The sequence below is a fragment of the Passer domesticus genome, chromosome 8 (genome assembly GCF_036417665.1).
Source record: "Passer domesticus isolate bPasDom1 chromosome 8, bPasDom1.hap1, whole genome shotgun sequence".
Classification (NCBI taxonomy): domain Eukaryota; kingdom Metazoa; phylum Chordata; class Aves; order Passeriformes; family Passeridae; genus Passer; species Passer domesticus.
Window position 1 is genome coordinate 44,268,276 of NC_087481.1, and position 25,290 is coordinate 44,293,565.

Here is a 25,290-nt window from a genome sequence, read left to right on the forward strand (position 1 = left end):
TGGTCATGGCTTTTGTTTCATTTCTTATCCAGGAGTTAGCATTCTATCAGCCCTCTAATTCCTTGAACATTGACTCTTTATTGGTAGTAGTAAAACAGTGCATCATTTACTCCATTTCCTCCATCACTTCAGTATCCCATCACTTTTATTCCATCATGACTGTACCTCATGCTACTCATCACATCAGCATAGCACAAGTGTCTGTGAGCCCTTGCAATAGAATGATTTAAAAAAAACAAACCAAGAAATTATTTGATGTAGAAAAAAGAAAGGTAAAGTAACTGAGAGAAAAACAATCCAGAGTGTGTTTCCACTGGGATGCTTGGAATCCTATAAAAAGATATTATTTGAAAGGTGATAAAGACTGAAGAATGGATAAAAACATGCAGTACAACATTCATGTAGAAAGAATTTTTACCTTCACACATCATGAACTAATAATACATCACTATTAGAGGTGAGATAGTCCTGGTCCATAAATAGGCTCATGTAAGGCGCTGGTGATATCAAAACACAGAGAATAAAACAACAGAATCAAAACTGTTCACGTTTGCTACCAATCACTAGGATAACTGGGTAAAACTGAGTGCAGAAACAGACTCTCAGCGAAACCATCCTGGTGTTTTTAACAGACTGAATAATATCTTAAGGAAATGTGGAAACTGAATCATTCAGGACTGGAATAATTAGAGCAGGGAATCATATACTGGAGGAACAATGCTGTGTTAGAAAGAACTGACAAAAGTGTTTGATATTTCTCAATACTGAGGCAAGTTTTCCTCCAATGAATACTACAGGGTTATTGCCAAATAATAAAGTCCCCTTCCCCCAGAAAAATCATACCTACAAGGGAGTATATGTCAGTGTAAATTTCTGATGACCACCAAATACCGCTCCAGCTGTTGCCAGGTCACTCTGCTGCTTCAGAGAACATATTGAAATTCAGAAATGCTGTTGATGGCACACATGTTTTAATGTTCTAGCCTTCATCTCTTCATGCTGTTTTATTTACTTGTACAGTAGCAGAATAACAACACTTGAATGATCAGCCAAAGGAGAAGCAGCTCTTTTTTTAACTTTGTACCTTCCAAGGTCTCACAAGGGGCAAGGTTCAGACTGCAAAACTGCAAAACTAAAAATTGAAATGTTGTCCTGCAGAAGTCAGAGCAGAAAGTGCAGAAGGGATGGCAGCTGCCTTCTGTCCCACAGACCCAGGCATCTATTCTTGCAGGAATGCAGGGCTTTCAGGAGAGCCACCCTCTTTCTCACACACGTGGTTCCAAGATACACTGGGAGGACATATTTTTGGATGTTGATGTACACATGCCAGTGCTTCTCAGTGTTTTTCATTCCTAAGACACATGAGAATTCTGACTGATTTACCAGCATGCCTTTCATCAGGGAAAAAGGGAGAAGAAAAAGAAAAATGTAGCACCCTGGAAACAAACTTTTTTTGAGGTAGACAGATTCAGTTCAAGTTTTACTTTCCTATCATAGAAAAATATATTTTCTCTCTGTCATCTCCCTGCATTAAGAAGGTGAGATGAGTCTTTCTACACCTTCCTGAACTATAAAGATTTCTTAATACCCTCCTCTGTGCTTCTAGAGGTGTCAGATTAGTCACTCTCTTCATTGCAGATGAGACAAAATGGTAAGTGGATATTCTTAAGTCAGAAGATGGCCAGGGTCAGATATGAGCAGCAAAAGCAACATGTACTTGTGCCCATGACAAAGAGGTTAGAGCTGCATGATCTTTAAAGTCCCTTCCAACCATAATCCTTCTATGACTGTATGATTCTGTAACTTCATTAATGGACACTAAATACACTTTATAGTAGTCATTAATGGAGTTTAGGTTTGTAATGCAGTCAGATAAGGCCAGGATGATTTATGTCTGACAGAAGCACTGGACATCACCTGGTCCAAGTTCCAAATTAAAACAGCTTCAAAAGTACATTTAGTTTCCTAGGGCTTGTCCTTGTGTATTTTGAATCACTACACTGAAGAGGATTTCCCTTTAGTTTGGCCATCCTTACAGCAAAGGACTGGCTTTTCCTTTGCTCTTAGAATAATTTCCCTTGCTGCAGATTGTACCTATTCCCTCTTCTTCTTTTGCTGTGGACCTGTGAAAAAAAGGTTTATTTTTCCCATCTGCTCTCCAACTACCCATGAGATAATTGAAGACAGCATTAAGATCCTTCCTTTGCCTCCTCTTCTCCAAGCAGAGCAAACCCTGCTCTCTCCTTTATAAGTCAGGTATGGCAGCCCCTCAGCCATCTTATGATGCTCCAACAAGATAAAACCAGTTTATCAATGCATTTTTCTGCATGACTCTCCCATCTTGTGGCAATATATGGATGGTGCAAAATAAAAGTAGTTATTGCTTTATTATTTCCCTTATTAATCAACTTAATGGTGAGGATTTCCAGCAAGCTGACGGGTTATGTGCTATCATTCAGGCAGTGAATTAAAAAGACATAATAACCTAACCCATATTTCATTGCTTGGGAGTTTATTCCCCTGTAGCAAAAAAGGAAAATAGTGATTTATAATCTGAAAGACAATGATTAAAATAAGAATCTCATCATACAACAAATGCTTAAAATGGACAAATGTTGCTTTGCCTGTTACATTTCATCCCTATCTCTCACTTATATGGAATCCAATCAGAATGCCAACAGTAGCCTGATAGAGAAAGTTCCATGAATAGCTAGTGATTCTAATTGCTTACTAACTTGTATTTAAATGGCCAATTCCCTGTCTTTACAGGGGAAAAAAATCCAAATACTAAATGAGAACATTTTTCGTACATGAACACTGATTTAAAAAATAAACCATACAGTGGCTTGAACTAATTTTGTAGAGAATTTAAGTGAAGTCATATTTTGTGGCCAAGATAGAAAGTCCATTGGTAAAAATACTAACATGAAGAGCCAACAGATTCAATTATCACTAACAGCTGTGCAACATTCTGCTAATGTCAATAATCCTGCAGCTCAGATAAACCCTAGCACACTTCCATCTTTTTCCTGAATTCCTTCTGTAAAAACAGTTTTCTGTCCCTGTTGCCTTACAAGCAGAAAGTTGCATCTATTATTTTCTGTCCCCTTAGTCCCACTTTAATTTCATTTCCCACTTCAAACCACTTGAAATTATTGTGTCATTTACTATTATGTGTTGTTTCCTTAAAAAATCCTTTGGAGAGCTCATATCTTCCTCTAACTTAAGAGTGCTTTAGAAACTGGTCTTCTCTTCCTCCAGGTGCCTTCTTCCCTCTGTTTCTAATGTCTTTAGTTTTTCCAGTAATTCTGGACTTTGCTTTTATACTTACTATGCATTCTTAGTGGCCATCATGTTTTCTAAGACATCATACCCATTTATGTCATCTGTCTTGGTACTTTTGGAAAGAAAAACTTTCAGCGTTAAATTGAAGTGCTATGTTACTAAAGTACCATATACAGCAACAGCAGCAAATATCAATAAAGAAAACATTTAAAAGCAGTAGAATTACAGGACTGCAAAATAAAAAGTATATGTATTTGCAAATCTTACTTGCTGTTAAGCATAGCAGAAATTATTCAAGAAAATATGAGTGCTTTTAAAGGGCCTCATCTACTTCTGAATCTTATGGTGTCAGGCCTGAAAGCAGAGAATGTAGCTGCTTTCTTAAAACTCAGAAATGGCAATGTTCAAAAAGCCTATTGTGAGAACAATTTTTTTTTCAAAATCCTTTTAAAACTATTATTCTTTATGCCTTTCTTGTAATATGTACTGTTTTCCCAATCTTTCCTAACCTCCTCTGTTAATATGGAAACACAATTGGAATACTGAACCACACTCCAGAATGGCAGCGATTGGTGCGTATGTGGTGTTAATTGAGTTGAGGGACATTCCTTACCAGATGGATATGGATGTTTGTGAATGCATAATGGCCCTTTAAGAAGCTTAAGAGAAAAGTATGAAACCTTTTACAAGCAGCATTCCAAAGCAGGACTGCCAAAAGCAAGTGCACATAAATAGCTCTGATAATTGGAGCCGTATTCCTGCACTCAATCCTGCAGCAGAGCAGGGCTGCTGACCACACACCATGGCTGGATTAGCCACCTGGGCTGGGCTGGGCTGGCACTCAAGTTGCCCTCATCTTCTACCAAATACCAGGAACTCAGGGTTGTCCTCTCAGCCAGAGCTTCAGCATTTGTTTGTCACTGAACGTAATTTCTCACTTTCCGCACACAAGTGGGTTTTTAGATCCCGCACTTGTTTTAAAAGCAGCTGCAGGTTGGTGCAAAGACCTGGCCCCACCAGGTACACATCTTCTCCAGGCACAGTAACTTCTGTACCCAAATCAAAAGAAAGGGGGAAGATGACATTAAATCCATCAGAAGAGAGGTAACTCAAGGAACTGACACCTGAATTTTACATTCCTCTGATTCTATGTTGCAATGGCAGTTTTGATGAGACTCTGGTGAAGAGCCATCTACGTAATACTACTCATTATCTATTTTCTTTATCTAAATTTTAAAAAACATGTGTATAGCATATGTTTCTCATTGTTAAATATGACCTTTGTTTATTTATAGTTTTAGAACTTCTGACTACTGCCAGACACTATTAAAAATAAACATTTTAATTGTTTTCATGTTTTATCCTCCCCTCCCCTTTCCACCCAAATCTGACAGGATGAAACATTGTTTTTGCTTGGGATACAGCTGCTTCTGCTGCAACAAGAACTAGAAGGAAGTTGTATACATATTATCAGAATAGTTTTATATTCAACACTCTGGAAACAAAGCAAGTGCAATCTCCCAGCCCTCTTTAAGATAAATCTCCCCATTCCCAGGCTCTGCCTTCAGCTGAGGGTGCAGAAATGAGAACTGAATTGCTCCTCTGCCTTTATCTCAGCCAAACTTAGCTCCTTCCCAGCAACACAGCCGCAATGCAAGAGGCCATCTTCATTTCCCACATAAACAAATAGCTGCGCTGTTCACTGAAAGGTGGGGTTTGTTTCCACAGGCCTGTGAAAAGCCTTCTGCATCAAAAATTAATTGCTTTAATAACTTTAAGCTTTTTAAGTTTGTTTGCTTTTTACCATTCGTGTTTTTGTCTGTTTTGGTTTGGGGTTTTATTGCATAGGTTTAATCATTTAATTACAGACCAAGTGCACAGGGGTAAAAGAGGATAAAATACCAGAGAAAAGTTAAACCACAACTTTTTCCAGTCTTTCTGATCGGCTGGCTTTTGTGCTCCATTACACAGACCAACCTTTTTTGATTTAGGGGTACAAAGCCCCATGTTCGGGGAATCTGCTTGGCACCATGCATTTTACTGCATGAAGTCCATCACTTTAACAGCATTGCAGAGCCTAAATCTCTTAGGCAAGATGCTGGGAAAAAGGATAATTAAAGGTGCTTCTAATCCTATCTGCAATTCTAGGTGGACATACCAGAAGAAGTAAGTTCTTTTTTTGATAGCTGATATACCTTCTTTTCTGGAGTGTTCTGTTTTCTCAACCAACAGCAATGACCAGTGTTTGAGAGAAACTGACTCAAGAACTGATTTGCCTGAATCAGTTTCCTAGTTTGAAAAGGGACTTTTTGTCACAGTTTTCCTTTATTCCATTTGCCTTTGTTTGAAATTAAATCTCCTTAGGCAAAGCCATTCTCAGTAGGTGTGCCTGGCACATGGGACCCCAAACAGTTGGATGCAGTTTTTGCCAAGCAGGATAGGAGCAGCATCACACAACATGTTCAGAAACTAAAAACCAAGGACACCAAAGAATGTTTCTCATCTTTGGGGGCAAGGAAAACCTTAAAAAAGGACAAGGGATGTAGCTTACCCTCATCCTCCATTCCTGTGAGGGTTCCCAGCTCTTCCTTCTTCTGCCTTTCATTGTCATGATGAGGCAAACTATCTCCACAGTTAAAAGTACCAGGTGAAGGAAAAAACAGACATACAACTAAGATATTTAGGGACAGCCTGTCAGATGGTGAATCAGTACAGTTCTGACAAAAAGAGGCTACTAAAATGCACCTTCTCTGTAAAGATTAATCTTGTCCTTCCCAGACAAAGAGGGCATAAAAATATTCTCAGTCCTTGGTAAAAAATAATGATTAGTGAGTGTGTCTGTCTGAGGCAGTGGAGGTGTCCAAAGAAGTAAGGAATGGAAGTTTTTGCATGGTTCCTGATGTGTCTGGAAAACAGGTAGAAAACAGGGAGGGAACAGTTAAAAACTGAGTGATCACATCTTCTTTCTTTGCCCACCTTTTGTTTGGTTAGGATGATTACTGGTCTGTGACATAAATCCCTTGTGAACATATTAATTCATTTCTTTGATCTTTTTCTGCTCTCTGTGTTAGATCCCTTCATTCAACAGGCTGCAAGTAGAATTTCTGATTCCTCCTCTAGCAGTCTCCAGCTGTATCTTGATGACAGAAATGAAATCAGCCTCCCTTGAAGGTAGGGAACTCCAAGTCCATGGTCCAGATGAGAGGTCTGTGATTCAGAGGTGTGTTCCTCCATCCTATCTCAGCAGGTGCCATTGTACCTCGTGCCTCATTCCCTCCAGGCACAGCAGTTACACTGTGCTGATGGAGCCAGAGATCTGTCCATGCTGACTGAAAAGTGACAGTCACACCTCAAGGGGAAGAGCGATGGAAAATCTGACTGCAGAGGTTTCCAGCCTATGGTAACCTCAGCTCCACTGTGCGTGGGAGCTGCTGCTATGTTGAGGTAACAGAAAAGCTTTCAATTTCCAGAGAAACTGCAAAAATCAGGTGTCTTCATCTGCCGATGCTACTGCTCACAGTCCCTGTCCCAAATGCAGTGAGTGGATGCACTGAGCCATGTACAACTGGAAAACCAGCAGGGCTCAAGGCAGCTCCTGAATCCCTGGTCACAGAGCAGTAAAGCTCTGCCTTTATCTCCTGACTATACCATCATAATTTACAATCCCAATTCATAACCCAGAATTACTACTGAGTATTTAAATCACCCAGGCAAATAAAATAAGTCTAAGTTATAGTATAATTTAAATTAGTGACAGTATTTCCACTGAACTTGCATAGCCAGGCTTTCACCCACTAAATCTTGCCAAAATTAATAATCAGCCATAACAAGTAATCACTTATTAGTAATCAGGGACTTCAATGATATCCTGACAGCCTGATCTTTTGCATAAGAGAAACTCTAAGGATTTCCTGAATTGTGTCCAAATTAGAAATAAATTAGGGATAACCATTGAGGAAAAAAAGATATCCAAATCTAAAAATCTAAAATCTGAAATCATCCTAAAGGTAATTACTGCAGTTTCTATATAATCTGCATCTTGTCTCTATGAGAATTCCCTTAGCCCATAACTGCAGACATATTTGTTATCAATTGGAAAAAATACCTTTAGCCTGAAGATGGCAAAGTAAAGGGATTAAACTTCTTGAGGTTTTGCAATAAGTTTTACACCCTCTTCTCATTCTTATTATTTGTGTTCTGACCATTCCAACATTTTCCTGCAGGAATCAGGCACCTGATATTCAAGCAGCAACACACAAGCTGATACTGCTCTTCCTTGAAACCACATATTTCCAGTAACTCTGGTGCAAGTTTGTAGCTAACTGGGTTGAGAGATTAAGCAGATTTTATAGAAGTAAAACTCATGGGAAAACAAAAACAAACAAAAAAAAAAAAAGAAGGAAAAAGAATAAAAAGAAAAAAGAAACCTGAAAGCTTAAACCAAAATTAGGCTATTGTAATGATACTTCACTGTGCTTTATTGAACAAGGTAGGTAAATGCTATTTCAGCTCAACCTATCAAAAAAAATACTGAGTGACATAAATATGATATATTCTGGAAAATTTATCAAGTAGAAGAGCTAAAAAAGAGGCTCAAACATTGTTCAAATATAAAATAAGATTTCTCATTTAAATCAAAATCTGATAGTCTTCTGATGCTTCCATTGCTGTTAGAATTATATAACTGAAATAAATAATTAAATGCCCAGACTCTACTTTTATATGTTTGGGGAGGGACCTAATGTTTGTCAGAAGCATAAGAAAATAAAATTAGATGTTTAATACTTCAATTCTCATTAGTTGCAAATAAATCAAATAGTTATGAACAGCTCTGGCTCTCCTTGTAAACAGCCTAAAAGCTACACATTCTGATTTTTAGAGCCAGGGTAAAAGTTCTCCCACTTTATTTATAGAGGTGGAGAGAGACAAGGATATCCTTTGGACTACTGCAGTTCAAAACTCAAAAAGAGTTTCCTGCTTCCAACTGTGTCACTAGGAAACAGGAAAATCAAAAAAGAATATTTACCAAAAAATATTCCTCTAGTTTGTATATATTATATCAAACTGCTATTACTACTGGTCATGAGAAAAAAAGCTTAACAGCTAGTTTTTCTTTACTTTAGGCTATTTATTATCATAGATTTACACTTCTGAAATCATAGTTAACAGCAGAATTCCTCTGTGTTCGAAGCACATTTAGAGTCTAGGAATAGCTATTGCCAGAGGAAATAAGCAAGAGGGTCAGGGGACAAGCAAATTAAAAACAAACCCAAAATAACCCAAGGATGTACTGCTTTGGTAAATATAAGCTTATTTTCAATGTTGTTTTTGCAAAAAGGATGTCTATATTGGATCAATAATAATGTATTTATTGAAACTTACAGGAATCCATGAGGTACTTATTTTCACGTGAAACAAAGCCCTGAAATCTGTGAAGGTGACAAGGAGACTTAATAATGCATTCCCTACCCCCCAATGTGTGTTAATCCTGATTAATCCAAATTTTAATGATATTTTACAGCCTGAATTTTTTAAGTTGTTACCACAACACACAGAAAATACTGCCAAATTGATCTAATCCTTCACTTTAAATAAAACAAAATAATAGTAGAATGTTTTCTTCTACTAGAGGAAAAAACATCCCAGCTACCTTTTTCTGGGGATGCACAGCTGTATTAAAGCTCTTCAGGAGGGTCACCCTCTTGCTTGTTTTTTCAGCATAGACCATGCACGTGGTATCAGATGGATTTCAGAAATCCTTTCATAGTGTCATTCCAAAGGGTACCACAGTATAAATGCCTGTGGATGCTGGTGAACACCGTGCACATTTCCATACACATAGAAAGACAATTCTTATGAAGTTGTGGAAATGTGCAGTATTCTTAAACAAAACAAACAAACAAATAAATAAATACAACTTCCCCCACAAAACTGACAGCAAACCACAAATCAACCCTCCCCGTGAAATACCACAATACACAACACAAACAATAAAAAAATCAGCATTATCATTTGCAGGAAGTCAGGTGACAGAAAAAAATAAAGAAAACATTGCTTAGCTGAGTCCTGATCTGCAAGGTTCATAGAACATTTGAAAGAGTAGTTATACAGGATCATGTCAGTCCAGAGAGCAGATCTCTTGTAGTCTCAGTTTCAGAAATGAGTACATTGTCACTGCAAGGGTGTCAGATAAGCTCATCTCAGCTGGAAGTGCTGGACTGAGTCACACAATTACAGCTTTTCTGCATTTCTGCCCTCTGTAAGGGCCTAACCTTTCACACTTCAAACAGATCTTCAAAGGCAGGTACTGCCATCAATACTGGGACCAAGTTTCACCCAATGGGTGATTCTCCTGTCCAGGCTTTCAGTCTGGTACACTAAAGTATGATCTAAAATAAGTCAAGTGATCCAACCTTCTTTGAATGGTGTAAGTAAACAGCACTTCCTTATCAGGCCATGCTAGGTAGAAAACAGTTTTGTTTGACATTTATAATTATTGGATACCTAAGTAAACTAATGGTTGGCTGTGAGCACTGATCATGAATAAGTTCAAATATTGTCATAGCTGATAAAACTTTCAGATGGTTGTATGCCTAAATTCTGCTACAATAACAGCTGACCTTAAATAATCATACATTTTTTAATAATCTCTTCATCTAATGTCCGTTTCCTCCTCAGCCTAAGTACTTGTATATTTCAGAGAATGGTTTAAGCATTAGGAATGTGTTTTGAAGCCAATTGTCTTGGGTTTATTTTCATTCTAAAAAAAAACAAAACCCGCACAAAACCAAAAGAAACTACCACTTTTAAAGGGGACAACTTCAATGTATTTTTTCTCCTCTTGTATAATGGACATTTTTACTGAAGAACTGAAAATCAAGTCAGTGGTGATTTTGCTGATATCCCAAGAGCCTGAGAAATGTCTTCAAAGATGCTGAGGTTGAAAAGCAGGGACTGGGCTGGCAAAGGTCTTTGTTGGGCACCCTGTGCCTCAGCAGCGTTGCACTGAAATGCAGAGCACAAAACAGCACAAGGGTGTCCTCCTGGATTATTTCAGCCTATTCCCCAACATGAAACACAACATCCAGCATATGCAAGAACTTCCCTCAAGCCTACCAAGAGACTTTTAGAATTTAATAAATTTGCACAGAAGTTCATAGGTGTATTTCCCCACACCAATTAAGAATCTATTAAAAAGTAAAACTTAAAATTAATCCAGCACTCAATTTAAAAGTAAGTGAAATAAAATGGGAGGAATAAGTTTTAAAACTTGCATATATTTCCTCAGTGTTCTTGAGGTAGTTACAAAAGCGAGACTAAAACCATCAAGAATAGTAATTAAGCCTTTCCTCTCCCTTTTATGTTTTCTGTGATCATTTGGAAGACAGGGTCCATAGAAAAATAAAGGCTTTTTCTCTTTAATCTATATAACCTGAACAATCAGGTTTTGCCTCAACTCACATATTTTAATAAATTTGTGTTTATGTTATTTTAAAATAGTGGCCTTGTGTACAACATGTGTATACCAAACACATGCTTACAGCTGCATAGTGGAGACTTTGCTGTCAATTATCAAAATTCTGCAGGCTGATTATGCAAGCTGGAGACATCTGATGCTGCTGTTCATAAGAATTTCTTCACAGGATTACCCAGGAACAGCTCAGAGAGGCCCAAACAGCCCTAGCACATTTAATATTCAGGCAGCAACTTTGTGAAGTTCCTATCTGTGTAATGTCCCAAGGCAGCCTGGTGTTCTGCTGGTTACCAGAAATTTCTTTTAGAAAGAGGAAGCTAAAAAACTACACTGTGGAAGCCAGAGAAGCAAATGGAAGTTAGTGCTCACAGGGCCCTCAATGGGAATTAAAATAAATGCTCCCTGTCATTCCACGTACAACAAAGACTTAAAGTCTGAAAGTAAATCAGCAAGAAAAGCTTATCCTTTCCCTATCTTTTTACTTTTTGCTCCTTCTTACCAAAATTAATGATATCTGAGTATCTAAATTGGCCTGAAGAAAGAAAATATTTATAATACATGGGGTGTTTATAATAAAATGGGATTAGTGAATATTTAAACATATTAATCACAAATGCACTGTAGCTATGACACACATGGTCTCCCTTACTAATATCCAGAGCCTTCCTCAGTGCTGTGACAGGTAGGATAAGACAGATTCCTGCTGTCCCCAGCCCATTTATTTACTAATGCAAACAACATTAGACAACTTGCCCTTGTTTTACTCCAATGGTAAATAGCTTCAAAAGCCCTCTAACTACACAGAAATAATCTTTTTGGATTGGATTACATTTAAAAAAAGTTATTTTGGAGGACCTAATTTTCCACCTTTTCTTTTTCTTTTGATAGAGAAACCTTTTAAACCTTTTAAAGAAACTCAAATCAAGATTATTTGAACACAAGATCAAAATCTAGCCACTGTAATTTCAGTTCACATTACCCTTCACTGTTATATCTGCTTGCACTAGGCTTCCTTGAATTTCTGCAGGATATGAAAAGAGAAAGCTTTGTGGTACCAGCTGAAAGCAGTTAACTGTTAGTGTAAGAAAATTAATTTTATTTCAAAAGAAATTTAGGACTGGTGTTCACGCAGTTTTAGAATCACTGGGAAATCCAAAATAGTCAGACTGAGCTGTCTTCTCCAGCTTGTCCCCTTACTTTCCATATCATTCAGAGGATGAATGCAATTGTGTCACACCTCTGTCCATTCTCCAGACCAGACTACTAACACTAACACATAAAACATCATAAACCCAGGAATTATAACACTGTAAATTCACTAGCTTCAGAGAGGTGATATATTATTATTATTATTATTACTATTATTATTATTGTTGTTGTTATTGTTGTTATTGTTGTTATAATTATTATTTTAATAATAATACTAATATTATTAATGGTGTCATGCATTTAGGAAATGATGATGAAAATAATTTACCAATAAACAACTGGTCAATTTAGGTGTATGAACTTCTACAATAAACCCTTCTCAAAAGAGGTTAAGGGAGTTGTTAAATAAATGAAGGATGAAAAATAAAATTGCTTTGCTTTGTTAATTCTTTGCAGAAATTACTTTGGGGGATACATATTTGAATGTTTTACAGATAAATGTATTAAAGCACTTCAACAGGACTTGAAAGAGCTGCAATCTATCCCTGGCTTGCTAGGAAACCTTGCCACAGAGCCTTCTGTATCTATTACTCATTTCTTTTAGAGATCAAATTCCTATTAATCACTTTGAAATTTACTAGGAAAAATATATAAAATAGTTAATTCTATTGCATACTTCATGATTTTAATGCTAATCCTTCTTTCAGTTTGCACATAAAGTTCTCATTGATCTCAGCAGCAGCAGGATCAAGGCTTCTGGTAGCAATTTTGGAAAGCTAAGGATTTTTTCTGACACCCAGGTAGAAAAGTTTCCAGACATAGGGAATGCCAGATGGATATTTCTCAATGGTTCTTTCTACATGAGCTGTGAGATTGAGGCTAGGACATGGAACGGGGCAGTGGATTTATTTTATTTGGTGGTTTGTTTTCTTTTTAAACACATTGCTCTATTGGTGTAGAAGATTCACAGTTTTACTTCTGCCTATCCAGTGTCAACCAGCTGTAGAGATAGCAACTACTTAACCTACTCTCCTTCAGCATCCTGCAAACTGATATTTTACATGTTGTCTGCTAGCTGAGCCAAACTTATTTTAAAGTGTATCAAGTGATTTTGGAAGCAGGCAGTGATACCTCATCCTATCCTTGGTAATTGGTCTCAAGATTGTTGTACAAATTACTTCTTGTCCTATACTGTGAAAATGGCAACACATTTCTTAATTTTGATCTAGTGTTTGCATAATAGTCCAATGAAAATCCTATGTCCCTTATCAACAAAGTCTGCCTGGAGCACCACTTTCCTTCTGTGGTATAGCACAGCTGGTCCATCCTGCTTCTCAGTGACAAAATCCACAACTTTCCAAGAAGTAAAGCCTACTTATAAATTAGTTTGGTGTTGCTTTGATTAAGCAGTAGAGGGACAAAACTTGAAGATGCAAATGTAAAATATCTGAAAAAATAATACAGACTAGAATTAAATTATTGGAGCTCTTTGACTCCTGGGATGTGCAGGTATCTCCTGACAGTCATTGGTGGCACTGCAGAGGTTGTTAAAGCCCTTGGACGTGTCAATAACAGTCAGGTTTGTAACAAAGACACAAGTGGGAAAAGCAGGATGGGAAAGACAAAACATTCAAACTACTTTCTGCTCATTCCAGCAGCTCTCCCTGCTCATGACCCATAGATCTTTAAAATTTCTTGTTTAAATATCCTCTAATTTATTTTTTTTAAAAAAGAGTTGTCAGCTGGCCACAGACCACACATTCCAGAACTGAAGTAGAAAGGAATGTGAATGGGTGGGTGGGGGAGAGGAAGGAAATCAGATTTAGTATTGAAAACAAGACTAAGCAATGATGTGCACTCAAACAGTTGCAGTGTGCAAGACTATGTGAGTACCTCACATTCAGAAAAATAAGTGGTGAACAGCTAGTTGTGTATTTACACACACTCTCTTACACACTCACAGCATTGTAGGTTCAGCTGTTATCCTAGCTACAATCATTTCTTCTGCTCAAGAAACGTAAGCAGATGTCAGCATTTTCTCTCCAAAGTGAAGGTAACTGCTGTGGAGATTACTGCTCAGAGCGCTGCATATCTCTTCTGCAATCGATACATTAAAGCAAAGTCTACAAAGTGTTACATAAAAATTTTCCAGTGGAGGCTGAATGCATATTAGATGCTGTTAAATGTCAGTTAGCAATATAGTGTGCATTCTAGTGCATGAGCTATCACTGGAGGCAATGCCTTTCATCATCAATCTAAAAATGGTTGTGGTGATAAGATAAAGCTAATACTTACACGTGGAGGTCTGAATACAGGGTTCCCTTTTATTTACATGGGGAAACAAATGGTCTCACCATGAGTGTATATTTCAGACAAGCAAAGAGAAATCTCTTTTCCTGTCCTTGCAGTGAAGCTGGGTTTGTTCTCATTAAGAAATGACCCTACAGCACATGCCACTGAAATCACATTGATTTTTAATTCAGTAAAAAAGGCAGTACTGGTCTTTCAGAATGCAGATATTTTTGCAGACATAGACAGAACTAGATTAGTTATCTAGGGACTTACGGAAAATGAAATGTCCTTTAAAATGTGTATTAAGTACCACAGAGAGCATGTAATTGTAATGACTCACAGCTATTGCTGGGGATAACTCCACAGTGCCATTAGATGAAGAAAAAATGCTGATAGCGTTCTGGCATATCTTGAGAGAATGAACATGCATATGCTCAGATTGCTGTTATTATTACTATAACTATCACTCTAGGGCTGAGAAGCCATAACCATTTTGTGCTAATAATTGTACAAAACACACACACAAATCTTTAACAGAAAAAGCAACTATCTTAGGTAGAAAAAAAAAGCATCAAGAAAAAATTTAAAGGCAATGAAGCAGAAAGACATAAAGTGCAAGGATGACAAGACAACTCAGCACGGCAAGGTGTTTGTTTCAGGACATCACCAGTATAATTATTTTCAAGTACCTATTTTTTTAAAGACAAGAGACAAGCAGCAAATGACTTGTCACCTACCATACTTTATGGAACAAATGGAGATGCATTTGCCTCTTGTGAAACGTCCTCTGGAACTTGCAAAAGTTTCTTGTCATCTTCAATGTTGAAGATTATCCTGAGGATAATCAAGGGAAAAGATCCCATTTCATGAGAACAGATTAAAAGATTTAGTTGTTTGGGTTTTTTTATTTTGCCTAATTGAATGTGGGGGTTATAATTGCTGTTATAAATATATTGTGGATAAATGCTCGAGGAGAGGGGAGAGTTTTACAATACTAGGCAATGTTGGTGTAGAAATAAATAATTGCAGCATTGATGTGCAGTCTCTAGCCATGAGTGAAGAAAAATTTGGAAATAATTCCCAGAAACTTCCCAAAAAAAGTTTTGCTGGAGCCTGAACTAATTCTTTTTAAGACTGCATTCAATCCATTTTATATAACACGACTTCCATAGCAATGTAGTTGCCTATATATAATAATCCAAAGTACCTTCCCTTCACTTCTGGTGGTTTGTTTATTGGTCCAGTTTTAGTTGACTGAGGTTGGTGAAATGAAGTCCCTAATCTCTTTTTCTTAGGTATACAGAATTTTATCATCATAGGAACAGTAGGAAAACTATATTGTAATTAGACACAAGCAGACATCAGCCACTAAAATCAGTGTGGCTCCATGGGAAATAAATATCTGCTTACATGGATTAAAGTGTCATTCAGGATTACAGATTACAGTCTCCAACACGTTTATGGTGGGGGAAAAAAAGCTTACAATATATCCTGCACTTACATGGAATTAGTGAGGCTAATGTTAGGCTTCCACAGACAGTAATTCATCACTTTTCCTCGTGAATGAATGGGTTATGTATGATTAATGAAGCTTACAGAGGACCCACAATCCGTGTTACATAACACAAGGTCCCAGTGATTGACAAAATCAATCATTTCACTTGTGCTTCATAGCTGCATATAACTGCTAATAGGTTTATAGCCACCTTCAAAAGAGATGAAATCGTAAGGGATAAATTTTCAGCTTGATATAATGGTTTAATAATTTAGGAACAAATATTTACCCTTGCCCTCCAAATAGGAAAGTTTATCATTTAGCACAATTGTTAGTGTTTTTTCTATGCTATGTAATTTTTATACCTCAGATTTTACACTTTCTCCTATCTTTTAGGAGCCTATAATGAATGTCATTTCAAGAATCATGCTGCATATCTTTACCATGAAAATTTTATTTTAAAACAATTCTAAAAAAAATAAATCATAAATTAAAAAATTTGATTACCCAAGTTGCTTTTTGTTTTTCTCCTGATTTTATGAATAAGTGTAGGAACCTAACAAACAAAGCAGCAGATAACAATAAAGTAAATCTTCCTTTACATTTCCAGAAGTGCAGAAGTAATCATGTGCTTTTTAATCACTTGAAATAAGGTTTTCATTATTATTCCATCAGAATATAAATGACTGAGATGAAAAAACTCTTATAATTTTTTTAGATATAAGAGATTATTCAGATCAAAATTAATTACTTGTTTTCAGAAGGTGGTTGTGTTTTGTTCTTTGGTTTTGGTTTGAGTCTGTGTTCTATTAATGAACAAATAGAGAAGTAAATTTCTGGCTCTAGATGATTCACTTACCAAGAATCCTGATTCATTTGTGTTGAGGCAGCTAGGAGTTTTTCTTACAACTGTAGGAGAAAAAGAAAGTGGTTACAGGAAAAAAAAAAAAAACCCTAATAAAAAAAGGTTATTGAGGTTATGGAGTGGAAGAGGATATTTTGAAGAAAACACCAGATGATTCATTGCTGGTGTTTACTGGTTAATGTTCATTTCTGCAATGGAGGCTGCTCCCTGCATCATTCACTGACTTAAATGGGTTCATTAGTTTGACATTTATGACACTGTGCTGCTCAAGAGGCAGGTTCTGAGGGTGAACTCTCAACTCCACATAATGGCAGTGACCCAGATGGCATCAGAGCTGACAGCTTATCCAAGGCCTCTGTGAGTGGATTTTTGAGTTGATAAACCAAGCTGTCTTTTACAATTACTAATTCTTCCCTATTTTAGTGTTGATTCATGTCTCAAGTTTATCCATGTGCTCCTCTACCAGACTGAATCCAATTTCTAAAGAAAAATTATTTCGGTTTCTGGGATGTGTACAAAAACATCAGAAATTTTAGTTTAATACTGTTTCCCTTTCATAACCTCTGCTTATTAGATATTTTGACATGTTTTGGGTTAATTTTGTTACAGATTACGATCAAGATAATTCATTAAGTCCAGAGGATGTCTTTTAAAGATGTACTAACTACCCAATGTTAGTACAACTTAGGGAAGCCTTTCTGAGTGTGTCCTCTGTTAACAGAGATGTTCTATTTCTGGGTAGATTGTTAGTCACTTTTTCATTTGGATGTTTACTTTTCAGATTGAAATTCAGAAGAGGAAGTTTGAGAGCATGGCTCAGCTTAAGTAATAAACTGAACACAAAAGGGATGTTTTCTTCCTCTGAGTTTTGGATTTAAAAGACACAGCATATGATTGATGGAATTATTGACCAAGCACAGTGGCTCAAAAACATTTTAAGAACCCCAAAACTTGTCTTTTAAGTTTCTGTTACTTCAGTGTTTTTCTAGGGAATGCCAACTTTTCACCTGGAGTTCTATTATTAATCTATTTGTCCAAACCCTTGATTGATGTGCCTGTGACATCTGTTGTTGTTCTATATCAGAACACTTTGGCAGCTCTCCAGCTGCTTGTAAAGCTATTAAACATAGTTGAATGTAATGCAAAGAAAAAGAAGAAAAAAGTAAGTGCTAAGTCATATATGAAGAAATATTCTTGGAAGATTTCTGAAATTATGCAAAATTCTCAAGGAAATGGTGTCTTAATGTCCAGGACAGTTTTTTACCCCTCTCTGACATATACAGCTTATTACTTTAATGCTGTGCTTTGCTGATATTTTTTTTTAACTCAGTGAGAAATTTCTATTAAGATTCTCACCATTAGCCAGTGAGAGGTTGGAGGGGTGTTGATAGCAAGCAGGTTTGCAGAGGCCACTTTTGTCTCCTGATCTCTGATAAACAGCCTCCAATCAGCTCCAGGAGCCTTTTCCAGTAATGTCCACATGAAATATGTAGCAACAGAGATAAGGAATTTTGAGCACTACCACCAGTGTGTTGAGAAAAAAAAAAAAAAAAAAAAAGTGGGTTCTCAAGAAAGAAATAGCAAAAGCACTTGACAGAGAGTAAAGAATTTACTGATTAGTCTCATAATTTATCCACAATCCTTTTCATGTTACCAGGGAAGTGACAGCTGGAAAATGAACCTAGGTGTTACTTTCTGTCAGAGCATGAAAGAAATGCTTGCCTTGAACACAGCACAGCCCTGATACCTGCAGGATCCCATTAGATCCAGCCAAGCTTTCCCTATATACACATACCCTGGATACACTTTATGTTTGGAAACTGCCAGTTTTTAAGAGAAAAATCAATCTCCATAAATCAACAAAGCAATTAGATACAGCAAGGGGTAAAATTAATTTTAATGAATTTAAATCATCACTGATTTGCAAAACATCAGGGCTCTTATAATCCTGCATAAAATGCTGTCAGAAAAGGCTATGCATCACAAAGGGCAAAAGCCATTTTGTATTCACTGAGGAAATTCTTCCAAATGGCAGGGGCAGTGGATGCCCTTCTGTGCATGAAAATAAGTCTGAAGACTGGATCTCATATAGGAGAATGCCAAAACAGCCATACAGCAAAACATGTTTTGCAAGAGTTCCAAGTTGTGGTTTAACTGTTGTGTAATTGTATGGAATTTTGTTTGAGACCTTGGTCTCTGGTGCCCTATGAAGACATGAGAGTCTCTGCTCAGACCACTGCCTGGTCCTGATCTGGACAGTGATGTTTGAAATTGTGGACTCTGACAGTGCTGGGATAAGACTGAGTTAGATACTGGGAACATAAAATTAAATAGTGAAAAACAAGTTAAAATATCATAATCTTAGATTACACTTATTATTGACTCATTATCATGAGTTTGATCAGTTCTGATTACTCTAGAACTTAAAAGATGGAGTGAATAAAGAACATAACTGATTCAGAGCAAGAAATGGTCTTTTGCCTATTATAGTCTCCAGTACTCTTGAAAAAAAAAATATGGGTTTTACCCCTAATCAACATATTAGATTTCTGTTATTGAGATAAAATGTAATAAATCTCAGCATGTACCTACTCTGCATGTTCTGGAGGTCTTGCATGCTTCTATGTGTTAAACATCCACCTTTTCATTTTTATAGGAACTCTGCCACAGCTACAGTAATGAAAAAATTCCACTTCCTTGGGGATAGGAAGAACTGAGGAAAAGTAAACTGTCAGGTAAGATGCTGCCACTAGCACCTATCCCTCACTGAGGAACTTGGCACTTCCTTTTTTCACTTAACAGTAAGTTACAAGGCTCATTTGGTTGTTAGGACACAAATGCAGCTTTCTGCCTGGATGTCCAAGATGCCTTCATTCCCCTAATAAGACTTTAGTTGATGTTTCCTTTTCTCAGTTCTTTCTCTTCTGAAATCAATTTTTTAGCAGCAAAAGGTAGCATAATGCACTCATAGAAAATTACAGTATTGTATGAATCATTAAAAGAGAATGGCAGAGATTGAAGTTTATTAACTGAGACAGAAATTGCCCCTGATAGTAAATATTTACAACTATACTGAGTGGCAACAAGCTGAAGGAAAAGAATTCCAGTAACCCTCTGTCCATTTCTTGCAAGCAGAGATACCAGCCTAGCCTCAGTCCGTGTGTCCTTCCTGAGTGCAGGCATGGAGACAATAAACCTTTAGCACAAGAACATTAGGGGGGTCAGTGGGCATAGGAGTGACTGCACAAAGTCAAAGTCATGGCTTTGTTCCACATCCACAGTGATCTGCAGAGTCAGAGCCGAGCTAAGGAGAAAAGCTTTTGTCCTCCTACAGCTTATTCCTGACACTCTTGAAGGCACTATTAGGGCTTATTGCATGAACATTTCCTTCCTAAATGTTCATTTGACTGGTCATTGTAAATTAATACCACAGAATCCCTTTCAAAGAGTAGTGTAGCTGAGTTTCCACTAACAGGTTTTTAAATATCCATTTGGAAATAATCTTCATTATTTATGTTAACCATTCCTGCTGAGAAGAAAAACACACATTATGGATGCAATATACTTAAAATGCTATGGTTAGATCTGTTTTAAAAACATCCTTTAAAGGATATGAAACTATACATTTTATATGAAGTTACAAATAGAAACTTTCAAAAATCAAATGCAGTCAAAATTGCTACAGCATTTATCTATCTATATAACAAAACAATTTTTAATCATAAAACAAATTATTTTTTATTCTTGCAATCCTATCCATGAAGTAAAATCCAAACAACAACAAAAAAATCTGAAATCTATGTGCATCATTTCCCATTGGAGTTCTGTTGTATGTTTTACTTGGTTTTAGTTATTTTGGAGTCAGAAACAAATGTTTAATTATCCTCTCTGAGTAAGCCAAATGGGTAACTTAAATCAGAAAAATGGCAAAGAGGGCAGTGAAATGCCAAAGGTGAACAGTGAAACTGCTACCAAAGCAAAAGGTAGATTTTTGCATGCCAAGTGGCAATATGTAAGATTCTGTAGCAAATCCAATGCCTGCAAAAATGGGCCACAAAAAAGGGGTGACATTAACATCTTTTATGAGTGTTAAAAATGGGTCATGCATAAGTCATTGTACATGAAATCTTGTTACCAGATGTCAGAGTGGAGGAAGGTGGCAATCCATGGTGTTTGTGTGGGATTCAGCAATAAGGACAGACCTTTTCCAAAACACCTGCAAAGTCTGATACTTCCAAACAGCTCCTTAAGTGACATTTTTCTCTATTGCTTTTTAAAGTTGATTGATGACATACAAATCTGACATACCTTCTGATTAAGCATCAGAGAAGACTATACACCAGGTAATTTGTGTAACTTATTTAATAATACAAACCCACCCAGAGTGCAAATGGAAAGGAGAAGAAAGTAAGACTATAAGCTTCAAAAACTTCTGGCTACTACAACATTTGAAAGCCAAACTTTACGTATGCAAAACTTTAGTAAATTGTTTTTCTGCCAGCCAGTGAAAAAAACCTGTTGGCTCTCTTTGAATGACCAGTAAGTTGAACTGTCTAAACTACTCTTAGTTATGTGAATTATACTGCCTAAGTGATTTAAGCATTTTTGGGTCTTAGCCAGTAGGACTAAAGGTGTTTAGCCTCTCTAACCTGCAAACACCAGAATGCAGCCCAGAAGATCCAACAATGAACAAGGATGAGGTCAGGACCTTCTATATTCACACAAGTGTCTTGATTTTACCAGGATTCTTTGTAAGCAGCAGACCTAGTGCACTCCATCTTCCTTAGGACTTTCTCTCCTTTAGTCTTACGTTTCCTGACCTTTCCAATAGTTCTAGCTTGGCTTCTCATTTCTGCTTCTGCATCACCCTCTCCAATATCCACCATCTCTCTGGGAGTACCCCAGCTCTCTGCACCTTCTTGACTCCTATCTCCTCAAGAAGCAATTTATGCTGCAGCTGTTTCTGAGACATTAGTCAGATTTCTGCATCACCTGTGTGTGCCAGAAAGAACAGAATGGTGCTAAGCCTTGCACTATATGATTTTCCAATGTGGAGATACTAACTCAAATGTCCTTTTAAAACAGGGACTACCCAGTTTCCACAAAACTCACTGAAGCTTTTTTATGTCTGAACATTTTCTTTTTACCTTAAACATGTTTGAAATCAGACAACACATTGCAAAGTTTTTTTGAAAAACAGACAGAAGGAATACATAAGGCATCATCACATTCAGAAGCAAAACTAAAAAAAAAAAAAGAAAAGAAAGGATACCCAGATTTCAATTCCTTGTAAACCTCTGCTGGGGTGAGTTGCAAGTAGTCAAAACAGGGGATATTCTTTGGAAACTCACTGTCCCATCCATCATTAGTGAATGAAGTTTCTGGACCTCATTCTGGATGAAGGAGAGAGGGAATATTAAGGCAAGAGTGTTTTCACCACCCACAAATATCTTCAAATTGAGATAGCTCAGCTCACTGGCACCAGGGTGATAAATAAGCATATATGGTTTGAAAGTGTTGTCAGCGAGATGGATAAGCAGTTCAGTGAGACTAATAAACATTTCATATTGTCATTTAGAGTTAAGTGTGACAGATGTAGATGGAACTAATGGTAGTTTTCACTCTATGTTATGATTAATTAGATAGACAACCTATTGGTGTAGTAGTACTAATACATTCACAATAAATAAATAAGATTCTGATTCAGGGTTGTTGCTTAGGCTTTTGACTTGGAAAAACTACCAATAACTTCAGAAACAGTGTAAAGGAAGAACTGAATAAAGTACAAAGAAGATCTAGCTTTTCCTTCTCCTACTCACTGAGTGCCTAAATCTTTAGGAAAGGGGTACTCAAGAAATGAGGTATCTTTTTGCTTCTCCTGAATCTGTGAAAACCCTTCTCTGTGATGTCTGCATATTTTAAAGAAGAGCTGGAGCTAGAAAGAAGCAGATAGGTTTGCTGTAAATCCTGAGGAGGAAAAAAAATGTTTAATAATGTATAAAGATCTGTTAGTTCCCACTGGTTTGGATCTCTGAATACAGGTTTCTCTGGAGGCTCCTCATACAGTAGGTGCCTCAGTTAATTTTAACAACACAGTCCCATCCACCTCGATGCCAAACAGGGAGGGTGTGAGGAGTTGAGTAAAGGGCTTTCCTAAGTGAATTGGGAACCCTCATGTATCCCTGCTTTGTTTCTTGTGTCTAGAGATAAAAGGCTTTTTTTCTCTCCATGTGTAGATTATTCTGATGTAAAAGAGTTCAAAATTATTATTCTGTCACCCACTGTATTAACTAAGATTTTTTGCTAAGTTATAACTCAACTTAAAAAGTTTTGAAAGTGCCTATTTCAGCAAAAGTATTGGATCTCCCCTTTGATAGAATGGCAGCATTAATGCCCCTACATGCTGAGCAGTAGTCAATGTTTAATCATGTACTAAGCCAGTAAATACCGTTAAATTCCCTTACATTTACTATTTTATATATGCTTGATTGAAATGTTCCCATGTTCTAAAATAGAAATCATTAGTGAATCTGTTAGCTCCTCTGACCTTAATAATGTGTAACCAGAATTAATTATCACATTGAAGTATTTGCTTTAACTTGCCATTAAGTGATTATTGCAGAGCAAGAATGCAGAATCTCAGTGAATTAATCAGTGACCTATATTTTCTGGTGCTTCTGCTTGAATTTAGCCTTGGTCAGAATGACGGAAGATCTGTCCAATTGCATTCTTGTTAAATGTTCTCAACTGAACAAGTCTGGTTACTGTCACCCAGCGAATAAAGGAGTGCATTCTTCACAATGCTGTCACACATGGATTGTTGTATTGATGGGAACTTTTAATTCATTCAGCTGTGCCCACACCAGAGTCCCTCCAAAGTCTGTGCAGGAAGCAGGACACTGCTGCCTGCAAGCAATGAGAGGTTTGCCGCTGACTATGCTGGAAGCAAGTTTGAAACATAAATTATTAATCTACTTTTACTTTAGAGCCCTCAGCAATGGGAAAGATGTTTTTCTTCAAACCCGTTTGAATACTATGATAGACACCAGTAATTCAGCAGTTTAGAATCAATGTGCTGCAGCAATTTGCTTGTACCATGATGTATGCCCAGGAGGATGGAAAAAGTGATAACCTCATGGCAAATGGCAGATTCTGACAATAAACAAAAATGTAATGGTTATTTTGAGAGAGAACTTTTTCCTCACCCATATTTAAATATGCAACCTAAGTAATTTTAAAATAAAAACCACTGCATTAGTATGGAATTAATACTATAGAAATATATTTCCCTCCAGCAGAAAATAAAAAAAAATCTTCAATAGTGAGATACATTTTGACTAGTGACATATAACATTTAATATGAAATAACCATTGATTTGGATCCATGTTGTGTTTGAAAAGGAAAAAGGATGTGGGAAGAATTAAATAGGTTGTGAAAGTGTAGACTACATATCAAGGTGAGCAATTCTAAAACAAATATGTACTGCAGGCTTTTTGACCAATATGTTGCAGAATCACTGATAAAGAGAGGACAAAAACATAGTTTCTTTTAACACAGATCATAGATGCAAGGATTGAGAATAAAATGAACAGGTTGAGGTTGAAATGGAAAAAAAATTAAGGTCAGGTTTAGAGGAGCAAGAAAAGTGATTTTTCTTCTTTTACTTATTGATCTGGAAACAAGAAAATATATTATTTGAGACCCATCTGGCAAAGTGGGGCAAGTCCATTTTCTCTAATAGGATTACTAACCCAATGAGCAAGGCTTTGGTCTTTAGGGTTTGATTTCATTTTGAAATGCCAGTACACACATACCACAGTGTGGGAGACAAACAGGAGTTAGAAATCTGTGTGTGGCCTCATAGGTCAGCGTTTCTGGAAGCAAAGGGATAAGGTACTGTGATGGAAAGACACAAGCCTTATATCTAAAAGCTAAAGCACAATGAAATTAGGATTCAGTCAGGGAACTGGCAGACAGGATCTCTCAGGAGGGTACCCTGAAGGGCCAAGGGCCCAGGAAATCTGACTGATCTTTAAAAACAATCTCTTTAGAGCAGAACAGAGGATCCTGACAGGCAGGAGACCAAGGGAGTCTGGTAAAGGAGATGAGGAACTCCTGAGTGGGCTCCAGAACAACAGGAACATACAGTGAGCAAACACGGGGACAGGCTACCCAGAGGAAGCACAGAAATATCTACTGGGCATGCAGGGCCAGAACCAGGCATGCCAAATATCCACCGTGATCAAAACTGGTGAGGAATGTGGAGGGCATCAAGGAAGACTCATACAGAGTCACTGGAACAAGGGGAAGGCTAAGGAAAATGAAGTTGCTTTGTCCTAGTGACAAAGGATACAGAAAAACCTGAACTGCTCAGCACCTTCTGTGTGTCAGTCTTCACTGCCAAGCTTTTCTCTTGGACCTTCCAGCCCTAACTGGCTTGCAGCAGGGCTCCTACAGAAAATAAAGTTTGAGTTGAGCCAACTGAACAGAGCACAAGCCTGTGAAGCTGGTAGGACACATCCAAGGTGCTCAGGGAGCTGGTTGCCATGGCCACAGATGACTTTCTCTCATCTTTGACAGCATGTGGCAGTCATGGAGATCCCTGGTGATGGGCTAAAGGAAGATGTCACTCACATTCGAGAAGAGTGAGTAGAGGAATCCTGGAAACTACAGATCTGCTATCTGCCATTCATTGCTGCTGAACAAAAAGTCAATTTAAAATTTAATCA

At 37.2% G+C, this 25,290-nt stretch overlaps 1 long non-coding RNA gene across 3 annotated transcripts in view; it reads right to left on the minus strand.

Annotated features, from left to right (window-relative positions):
* Window positions 1–5,842: 5,842 nt before the first annotated feature.
* The window catches only part of LOC135306657 (uncharacterized), a 31,193-nt gene continuing 11,745 nt past the window's right edge, over window positions 5,843–25,290 (minus strand). The window contains exons 2-4 of one of the 3 annotated variants that reach the window (XR_010367468.1): window positions 16,555–16,604; window positions 14,938–15,034; window positions 5,843–6,190 (exon numbers count right to left, since the gene is read on the minus strand). This is a non-coding gene — a long non-coding RNA (uncharacterized LOC135306657). Of the gene's footprint in view, window positions 6,191–8,459; window positions 10,291–13,118; window positions 13,356–14,937; window positions 15,035–16,554; window positions 16,605–25,290 lie in introns of those variants that run through there. The other 2 variants (XR_010367466.1, XR_010367467.1) reach the window with 2 other exon arrangements.